The following is an 11,240-nucleotide window of genomic DNA, read 5'->3' as shown; positions in this document are numbered from 1 at the left end:
GTGTTAACTGTAAAGTGACCTTGTGTATGTTAAAAGACGCAGTAAAAGTGTAAATATCATTCATTCATTCATCCATATAAGGCAAATAACTTGTGCTCTCTTTGTATGTTGTGTCACTCACACAGTGAACCGAGTCGAGTCAAGGTCAGCTGAGAATGTATTTTAAGTAACTAAACTGTGTAAGAGGTTGTGTGGCCACACTGGTCCCTAATGATGTAGCCAGCCATGTGGGTGAGAAGCAGGTAGTCATTAAACTGAGCTGAACTGCTACACGGGTCAGACGGAGGTTGTGGTATTGATTGTCCAGAAACACCTTCCTCAATTAGAGCTACATGAAAATGTGTCCTACTACAAGTGTTAGTCCCCCTCCCAATCAAACAAAGGAAGGACTTGAAAAGCTCAGTCAAGTATGTGGGTTTAGGGTACTGCATTGAGATTTGATCCCAGGCAAAGCCACAAACTCCAGGATGACGATTTGTGACCTTGAAGGAGCTGGTGGCTTGTTTTTTTTTAAGAATGCACACAGTCCTTGTGTCCTTGTGAGTAAATAATCGAATGACATGACCCCAGGCCTGGACACTGCAGTGATGAAGGGGTGTTTGTGCTTCACTAAGATGTCTGATTGATTATTAGCTTATGGCAGGTGTGTTGTTGAAAGTGCAGAAAGCAAAGAAAAGTGAAAAAAGTAAGTGTAGAAAGCAACATCTATACAAGACTCTGACATCTGTCCCTGTCTCTTGTCCCTCCCTATCTTTCTTTCTTTCTTTCTTGACCTCTTTAACTTTTTCTCTCTCTACACTTCGCTGCATGAAAAGCTCCACTACACCATTACGCAGGTCTGTTTAATATTCTCACCACGTCCGTCAGACGGTAAAGGCTTACAGGAGGATGTGTGTTGCACACAGTTAGAACTTCCTGCCTCGCTCATGTTGCATACCAATGACCACTCGGCAATAACGCAGGAGATGTTCTAGTATGTCAGGCTCAGGCTTTGCTTTGACTGGGACTGTAACTACAACTCTGGGGGGGTGGTGGTGTGGGGGGGGGGGGGGGGGGGGGGGGGGGGGGGGGGGGGGTTGGTAGGACCAAACCACAGTGGTGTTGGGGGGGGGGGGGGGGGGGGGGGGCATTCTGGCCTTGTTCCATGAGAGTTATGAGAGGGGTCTAGGCCTTCCAGAAGGACAGTGCTTACTGTTCTACTCAGCAGCACACAAATCACTCCAGGACACTTTTACCGTCTCCTACTACTTGGTTATCATCCATCGTTTTATAACGCAAGAATTTTATGGGTTGAAAATATTGATTGCGAGATTAGGTTACATTATTGATGCTTCTTCACCATTTAGTCCTATAGGGCTTCGTGTGGCCTGTTTCTCGAGATAACCACGAGGAGGTGAGAGTTTCATAGCAGTAGATCTGCTGAACGTATGGATTAGAGCTGGAGCTGGAAACCTTTGACCTGGACTGTAACAGAGACATTGTGTTTCATCTGCTACTCCAGAGTGTCCATCACCAGGGTGCTGTTGGCCGTATGACCGCCCTCTGACCTGTGCAGGGCTGCTTGGTCTGGTTCAGAGCTGGGGTGAACGGGACCGAGTGGTCTCCAGGGGAACTGAGTGGTCTCCACGGGAACGCGGGACCGAGTGGTCTCCAGGGCAACGCGGGGACCGAGTGGTCTCCAGGGCAACGCGGGGACCGAGTGGGCTCAAGGGCAACGCGGGACCGAGTGGTCTCAAGGGCAACGCGGGGACCGAGTGGTTTCCAGGGCAACGCGGGACCGAGTGGTTTCCAGGGCAACGCGGGACCGAGTGGTCTCCAGGGCAATACAAGAATGATGGTGACCTTGGCTACTCTTACCCCACCTGAGCTGCACCTGCAGGAGACCTCACACAACCTCACCTGTGCACCTACAGGAGACCCCACACAACCCCACCTCTTCACCTACAGGAGACCCCACACAACATCACCTGTGCACCTACAGGAGACCTCACACAACCTCACCTGTGCTCCAGCAGGAGACCTCACACAACCTCACCTGTGCACCTACAGGAGACCTCACACAACCCCACCTGTGCACCTACAGGAGACCTCACACAACCTCACCTGTGCACCTGCAGGAGACCTCACACAACCCCACCTGTGCACCTACAGGAGACCTCACACAACCTCACCTCTGCACCTGCAGGAGACCTCACACAACCTCACCTCTGCACCTACAGGAGACCTCACACAACCTCACCTGTGCACCTACAGGAGACCTCACACAACCTCACCTCTGCACCTACAGGAGACCTCACACAACCTCACCTCTTCACCTACAGGAGACCCCACACAACCTCACCTCTTCACCTACAGGAGACCTCACACAACCTCACCTCTGCACCTACAGGAGACCTCACACAACCTCACCTCTGCACCTGCAGGAGACCCCACACAACCTCACCTGTGCACCTACAGGAGACCTCACACAACCCCACCTGTGCTCCAGCAGGAGACCCCACACAACCTCATCTCTGCACCTACAGGAGACCCCACACAACCCCACCTGTGCTCCAGCAGGAGACCTCACACAACCTCACCTGTGCACCTACAGGAGACCTCACACAACCCCACCTCTTCACCTACAGGAGACCTCACACAACCTCACCTGTGCACCTACAGGAGACCTCACACAACCCCACCTGTGCTCCAGCAGGAGACCCCACACAACCTCACCTCTGCACCTACAGGAGACCCCACACAACCCCACCTGTGCTCCAGCAGGAGACCTCACACAACCTCACCTGTGCACCTACAGGAGACCTCACACAACCCCACCTCTTCACCTACAGGAGACCTCACACAACCTCACCTCTGCACCTACAGGAGACCCCACACAACCCCACCTCTGCACCTACAGGAGACCCCACACAACCTCACCTGTGCACCTACAGGAGACCTCACACAACCTCACCTGTGCTCCAGCAGGAGACCTCACACAACCCCACCTCTGCACCTACAGGAGACCCCACACAACCTCACCTGTGCTCCAGCAGGAGACCCCACACAACCTCACCTCTTCACCTACAGGAGACCCCACACAACCTCACCTCTGCACCTACAGGAGACCTCACACAACCTCACCTGTGCACCTACAGGAGACCCCACACAACCTCACCTCTTCACCTACAGGAGACCTCACACAATCTCACCTCGGCACCTACAGGAGACCTCACACAACCTCACCTCTTCACCTACAGGAGACCCCACACAACCTCACCTGTGCACCTACAGGAGACCCCACACAACCTCACCTCTGCACCTACAGGAGACCCCACACAACCCCACCTCTGCACCTACAGGAGACCCCACACAACCTCACCTGTGCTCCAGCAGGAGACCTCACACAACCCCACCTCTGCACCTACAGGAGACCCCACACAACCTCACCTGTGCACCTACAGGAGACCCCACACAACCTCACCTCTGCACCTACAGGAGACCCCACACAACCCCACCTCTGCACCTACAGGAGACCTCACACAACCTCACCTGTGCACCTACAGGAGACCTCACACAACCTCACCTGTGCTCCAGCAGGAGACCTCACACAACCTCACCTCTTCACCTACAGGAGACCCCACACAACCCCACCTGTGCTCCAGCAGGAGACCTCACACAACCCCACCTCTGCAGACTCCGTCAATGCCGTCACCTGGTTTCTTCACATTAGCACTGGCAGTCAGATGTGAACTTAGTTTCTGTGTTAAATGTTTAAAATGCAACAATATCAGCACAATGAGTTTGCTGTTTAAAGAACTATAACATAATGCACGTAAAGGTAATTTGATCGTTTGAAGTTGTGTGTGTGTGTGTGTGTGTGTGTGTCCAGAGGAATGCAGTTCAAGTGGGGGTCACTGCACCACTTACAGCCACTATTAATTCTGCCTGTTTATTCAGATATAGACTGACTATAGATCTGAGCTAATGAAAAACCATTTTTAGCAGAGGTGCAGCTAACTCAGTTCAAAAGCTAATTAGTGTGCACTTAAATCAAAGACAAAATCAGAGTCGTTAGTGGAGAACAAATTTACACCAGGGAGTGCACAGCATGGAGCAGCGTCCTGGTCTACCACTAATTGCTTCTAAGGGGAGTGTAGCGCCTGTTTTCTTCCAGGAGAAATACAGATAAGGAACTTAACAAGCAGAGTCTCAGCCAATCAGAGGACAGAGTAAATGTAGAAAAGATTTAAGAGGCCCAGTTTCAGAGAGCATTTAAGTATGGGAGATAAATGCTGCTTGATTAATAATTCTACACACCTTGGTTAATAATTCTACACACCTCAGTTAATAATTCTGTATGCCTCAGATAATAATTCTACATACCTCAGTTACCTTAGACTTACACATTCTAATATATCTCAGGAACATTTAAGTGTTACATTGGTTTCATTCTTTTTTGCTTGCTTTCTTATGCTCTCATCTCTCTCTCTCTATCTATCTATCTCTCTGGCTCTTTCTTTTCTCTCTCTCTCTCTCTCAATCAAATCACTTCAGAATACTTTATTGCCATGCCTATATATTTTGTTACAGGGGTTGCCAGAACAAGTTAAGAGATGCATTAACATGCTCAATGCTTCACAAACCAATAAATTCATAAATTCTCTCTTTAGGCACTAACAGAACCCTCACCTCACACTAACAGAACCCTTGATTCACACTAACAGAACCCTCACTTTACACTAACAGAACCCTCAGCTCACAATAACGGAACCCTCACCTCACGCTAACAGAACCCTCACCTCACGCTAACAGAACCCTCACCTCACGCTAACAGAACCCTCGATTCACACTAACAGAACCCTCACCTCACACTAACAGAACCCTCACCTCACGCTAACGGAACCCTCACCTCACTCTAACAGAACCCTCACCTCGCACTAACAGAATCCTCGATTCACGTTAGCAGAACCCTCACCTCACACTAACACGACCCTCACCTCACACTAACAGAACCCTCACCTCACAGGTCATTGCCCAAGACTTTGTCTGCCTGTGTCACACATGGATTGATTTCAGGTCTGTAAAGCATTCAGGCTGCAATCCCTGTAGAGCTCTTCACGGCTGCTCAGAGTCCTGGCTCTCACTCACAGAGAGGCAGGAACTCACACAGCCATGAACAGAGAGGCAGGCACTCACACAGCCATGAACAGAGAGGCAGGAACTCACACAGCCATGAACAGAGAGGCAGGAACTCACACAGCCGAGAGGCAGGAACTCACACAGCCATGAACAGAGAGGCAGGCACTCACACAGCCATGAACAGAGAGGCAGGAACTCACACAGCCATGAACAAAGAGGCAGGAGATCACGCAGCCGTACACAGAGACTGAAGAGCCAACTCCCTCCCACCTTAAATCACAGCTACTCAGCACATTACCCTCATGACTGACCTCAGTTATACAACCTGCTGCAGTCCAGCTGCAGAGCAATGGTGGACTCAGCAGAACAGCATGTGCTTAAAGTACACCTGCACACTCATCCTCACCTGCACACTCATCCTCACCTGCACACTCATCACACCTGCACACTCATCCTCACCTGCACACTCATCCTCACCTGCACACTCATCACACCTGCACACACATCCTCACCTGCACACTCATCCTCACCTGCACACTCATCCCCACCTGCACACTCATCCCCACCTGCACACTCATCCCCACCTGCACACACATCCCCACCTGCACACTCATCACACCTGCACACACATCCTCACCTGCACACACATCCCCACCTGCACACACATCCTCACCTGCACACTCATCCCCACCTGCACACACATCCCCACCTGCACACACATCCTCACCTGCACACTCATCACACCTGCACACTCATCCTCACCTGCACACTCATCACACCTGCACACTCATCCTCACCTGCACACTCATCCTCACCTGCACACTCATCACACCTGCACACTCATCCTCACCTGCACACTCATCCCCACCTGCACACTCATCCCCACCTGCACACTCATCCCCACCTGCACACACATCCCCACCTGCACACTCATCACACCTGCACACACATCCTCACCTGCACACACATCCCCACCTGCACACACATCCCCACCTGCACACTCATCCCCACCTGCACACACATCCCCACCTGCACACACATCACACCTGCACACACATCCTCACCTGCACACACATCCCCACCTGCACACACATCACACCTGCACACTCATCCCCACCTGCACACTCATCCCCACCTGCACACTCATCACACCTGCACACTCATCCTCACCTGCACACTCATCACACCTGCACACACATCCTCACCTGCACACACATCCCCACCTGCACACACATCCCCACCTGCACACTCATCCCCACCTGCACACAGATCCCCACCTGCACACACATCCCCACCTGCACACTCATCCCCACCTGCACACTCATCACACCTGCACACTCATCCTCACCTGCACACTCATCACACCTGCACAAACATCCTCACCTGCACACACATCCTCACCTGCACACTCATCACACCTGCACACACATCCTCACCTGCACACACATCCTCACCTGCACACACATCCTCACCTGCACACTCATCCTCACCTGCACACACATCCTCACCTGCACACACATCCTCACCTGCACACACATCCTCACCTGCACACTCATCCCCACCTGCACACACATCCCCACCTGCACACACATCCTCACCTGCACACACATCCTCACCTGCACACACATCCTCACCTGCACACTCATCCCCACCTGCACACACATCCCCACCTGCACACACATCACACCTGCACACTCATCCCCACCTGCACACTCATCCTCACCTGCACACACATCACACCTGCACACACATCCTCACCTGCACACTCATCCCCACCTGCACACTCATCACACCTGCACACTCATCACACCTGCACACACATCCCCACCTGCACACTCATCCCCACCTGCACACACATCCTCACCTGCACACACATCCTCACCTGCACACTCATCCCCACCTGCACACTCATCCCCACCTGCACACTCATCCCCACCTGCACACACATCCTCACCTGCACACACATCCTCACCTGCACACTCATCACACCTGCACACTCATCACACCAGCACACACATCCTCACCTGCACACTCATCACACCTGCACTCATCCTCACCTGCACACTCATCCTCACCTGCACACACATCCTCACCTGCACACACATCCTCACCTGCACGCACATCCCCACCTGCACACACATCCCCACCTGCACACACATCCCCACCTGCACACACATCCCCACCTGCACACACATCCTCACCTGCACACACATCCTCACCTGCACACTCATCCCCACCTGCACACTCATCCTCACCTGCACACACATCCTCACCTGCACACACATCCCCACCTGCACACACATCCCCACCTGCACACACATCACACCTGCACACTCATCCCCACCTGCACACTCATCCTCACCTGCACACACATCACACCTGCACACACATCCTCACCTGCACACTCATCCTCACCTGCACACTCATCACACCTGCACACACATCACACCTGCACACACATCCCCACCTGCACACTCATCACACCTGCACACTCATCACACCTGCACACTCATCACACCTGCACACACATCCCCACCTGCACACACATCCCCACCTGCACACTCATCACACCTGCACACTCATCACACCTGCACACTCATCACACCTGCACACACATCCCCACCTGCACACTCATCACACCTGCACACTCATCCCCACCTGCACACTCATCCCCACCTGCACACTCATCCTCACCTGCACACTCATCCCCACCTGCACACACATCCTCACCTGCACACACATCCTCACCTGCACACTCATCACACCTGCACACTCATCACACCTGCACACACATCCTCACCTGCACACTCATCACACCTGCACACTCATCCTCACCTGCACACTCATCCCCACCTGCACACACATCCCCACCTGCACACACATCCCCACCTGCACACACATCCTCACCTGCACACACATCCTCACCTGCACACTCATCACACCTGCACACTCATCACACCTGCACACACATCCTCACCTGCACACTCATCACACCTGCACACTCATCACACCTGCACACACATCCCCACCTGCACACACATCCCCACCTGCACACTCATCACACCTGCACACTCATCACACCTGCACACACATCCCCACCTGCACACTCATCACACCTGCACACTCATCCCCACCTGCACACTCATCCCCACCTGCACACTCATCCTCACCTGCACACTCATCCCCACCTGCACACACATCCTCACCTGCACACACATCCTCACCTGCACACTCATCACACCTGCACACTCATCACACCTGCACACACATCCTCACCTGCACACTCATCACACCTGCACACTCATCCTCACCTGCACACTCATCCCCACCTGCACACACATCCCCACCTGCACACACATCCCCACCTGCACACACATCACACCTGCACACACATCCCCACCTGCACACACATCCCCACCTGCACACACATCCCCACCTGCACACACATCCTCACCTGCACACTCATCCTCACCTGCACACTCATCCCCACCTGCACACTCATCACACCTGCACACTCATCACACCTGCACACTCATCCTCACCTGCACACTCAACACATCTGTACACTCAACACACTTGCACATAGAAGACCTGCAGGAAACTCTCTACTTAACCCTGTGTGTGCAGGTGGTCTGAGCGAGGTTCTCTGTGCTGGTCCTGTAGGGACTCACATCCACCTCAAGTTCAACATCAAAATCGCATTAACAGAAAGTTGCTTTCAAGTCACGTTGTATTTTATGCAGTATGTGCAGCTCAAATACGGCTGCGTGATCCTGAAACAATGGACTCTTGTTTCAGACGGGAGTGTGTGAATGCACGTGCAGAACGCTGCACACACACATTTATACCGTGTGTGTGTGTGCTGTGGTGGGGTAAGTGCATGTGGGCTCTCTCTGTGTGTGTGTGTATATGTGTGTGTGTGTGTGTGTGTGTGTATGTGTGTGTGTGTGTGTGTGTGTGCAGTGATCCGGTAAGTGCACGTGGACTGCGTACATGTGTGTGTGTGCGTATGTGTGTGTGTGTTGTGATATGGTAAGTGCACGTGGGCTGCGTGTGTGTGTATATATGTGTGTGTGTGTGTGTGTGTTGTGATGTGGTAAGTGCACGTGGGCTGCGCGTGTGCCCCATGCCCACATGCCCAGCTCCCAGTGCGTCTCTATCTGACCTTTGACCCTGGTAGTTGCAATCCAGGGCATTCTAGACGTCAAATGTGTGCAGAAAGCATACCAGCATGGCTCACCCTGTCGGCTGTGACGTCAGAGAGAACGGAACCTCACAGTGTGTGTGTGTGTGTGTGTGTGTGTGTGTGTGTGTGTGTGTGTGCGCGCTGTGTTCCACTTTTGTGTGTAGTGTTAAAACATGTTCATGTCCCCAGGATAGTAAGAAAACATACATTTATATATTTTAAGTATGTTTGAATATTGTGGGGACATTTTGGTGGTTGTTCAAAGGGAAGACTCATTAAAGCAATCTACTTTAAACTGAAATAAAATGCACAAAATTGTGTTTGACTGAAACTAAGGTTACTGCTAAGTTTAGGGTTATGTATCTGTCTATCCATTCATCCATCCATTCATCCATTCATCCATCTAACCACATAATTTATTGTTGCTTCTTTATCTCTTCTAAGAGTTTTCAGTACTCGGCTGGCTGAGCAGTTTATTTGCAGTTGGCCAGTTCGGGAAGATTAGAATCACAGTAGTGCTGAACTGCTTTTAACACACTCACCCAGCCTCTGCAAACACATCACACGAAATCACAACACACAAATGATCACAGAGCTCTAATTAAGAAAATAAAAATGTGTAAATATTTAAAATATTCATATTTTTCCTGTGTGGCTTTGGAGAAGCGTGCAGAGAATTTTCCGTCTAACAGGAGTCCACAGTGTCCACACAGCTAAAACATTCAGAAGAGGAAACCCTTGTGTAATAATTCATACCATTGCAGTGCAGAATTAATCTGAATTCACTTGCTATTGGTTGAATAACAATGTATTTACTGGATGTTATAGGCCAGGCTGGTCTGTTCTGACTGCTGCAGTGTACTCTCCTCTCCAAGGAGATCCGGCCTATGGTGACGGCAAACAGCGCCTCCAGCCTACGAGAGACCCACAATGCAATTATCCAAGACAAAGATATTCTTCAGAACATCACCTCTGCCAGGAGGTCAAATACAGAGTTCTCATGACATATTGGAGAGAATTAAACAACCCCACAAACGTCCTTTCCAGGATGAGAGAATGTTTGGGGGGGAGGCTGAAGCAACTCAGCTCACAGAGCCAGTGGAGCCAGGCCAGCGTAGGGGCACCACGCCTGTGTGCTGCATCACGTCACTCCACATCACATCACCAGCAACATGTCACACCACATCACACCACATCACACCAGGTCACCCCACATCACGCCACGATCTTATTTGACCGACCGCTTCCAATGTGTAAGTGTTAATATTAAAACCTCTAAATCTGTGCAGGTTAAATATGGTGTCCCACAAGGGACAGTCCTAGGACCACTTCTATTTACACTGTACATGTTACCCTTAGGCGAGATTATGCATAAGCATGACATCAGTTTCCACTCCTACGCAGACGACACTCCACTATATTTATCGGCAAAACCCGATGATTTAGGCGCAAACAGTAAGATTGAGAAGTGTGTAGAAGAGATAAAACATCGGATGGCGTGTAACTTTCTAGCACTAAATCCCGATAAAACAGAGCTAATAATAGTTGGGTCTAGGGCTGCGAGAGACAAGATACATAATGTAGCATTGAATCTACATTCTTTTACTATAACCCCCAGCGCAGAGGTAAAGAACTTGGGCGTCACAATAGACCCAGATCTCTCGTTCGATACACACATTAATAATATAACTAGGGTAGTGTTCTTTCACTTACGCAACATTGCTAAAATTAGAAACATATTAAATACTAGTGATGCGGAACAACTAATCCATGCATTCATATCCTCTCGTCTAGATTATTGCAACAGTCTCCTAGCTGGATGTTCTGGTAAATCGATAAACAAACTCCAGCAGGTTCAGAACGCAGCAGCGCGAGTTTTAACGAAAACTAAAAAATTTGATCACATTAGTCCCATACTATCGTCATTACACTG

General features: G+C 50.9%; 1 protein-coding gene across 1 annotated transcript in view; it reads right to left on the bottom strand.

Moving 5' to 3' along the window:
* arhgap24 (Rho GTPase activating protein 24) overlaps positions 1 to 11,240 on the bottom strand; it is a 129,650-nt gene that overhangs the window by 84,545 nt on the left and 33,865 nt on the right. The gene's annotated exons all lie outside the window — the stretch shown is intronic.

The sequence above is a fragment of the Brachyhypopomus gauderio genome, unplaced genomic scaffold, assembly GCF_052324685.1.
Source record: "Brachyhypopomus gauderio isolate BG-103 unplaced genomic scaffold, BGAUD_0.2 sc64, whole genome shotgun sequence".
NCBI lineage: Eukaryota > Metazoa > Chordata > Actinopteri > Gymnotiformes > Hypopomidae > Brachyhypopomus > Brachyhypopomus gauderio.
The sequence above is the reverse complement of the archived record's forward strand: the minus strand, read 5'-3'. Positions and strand labels throughout refer to the sequence as shown.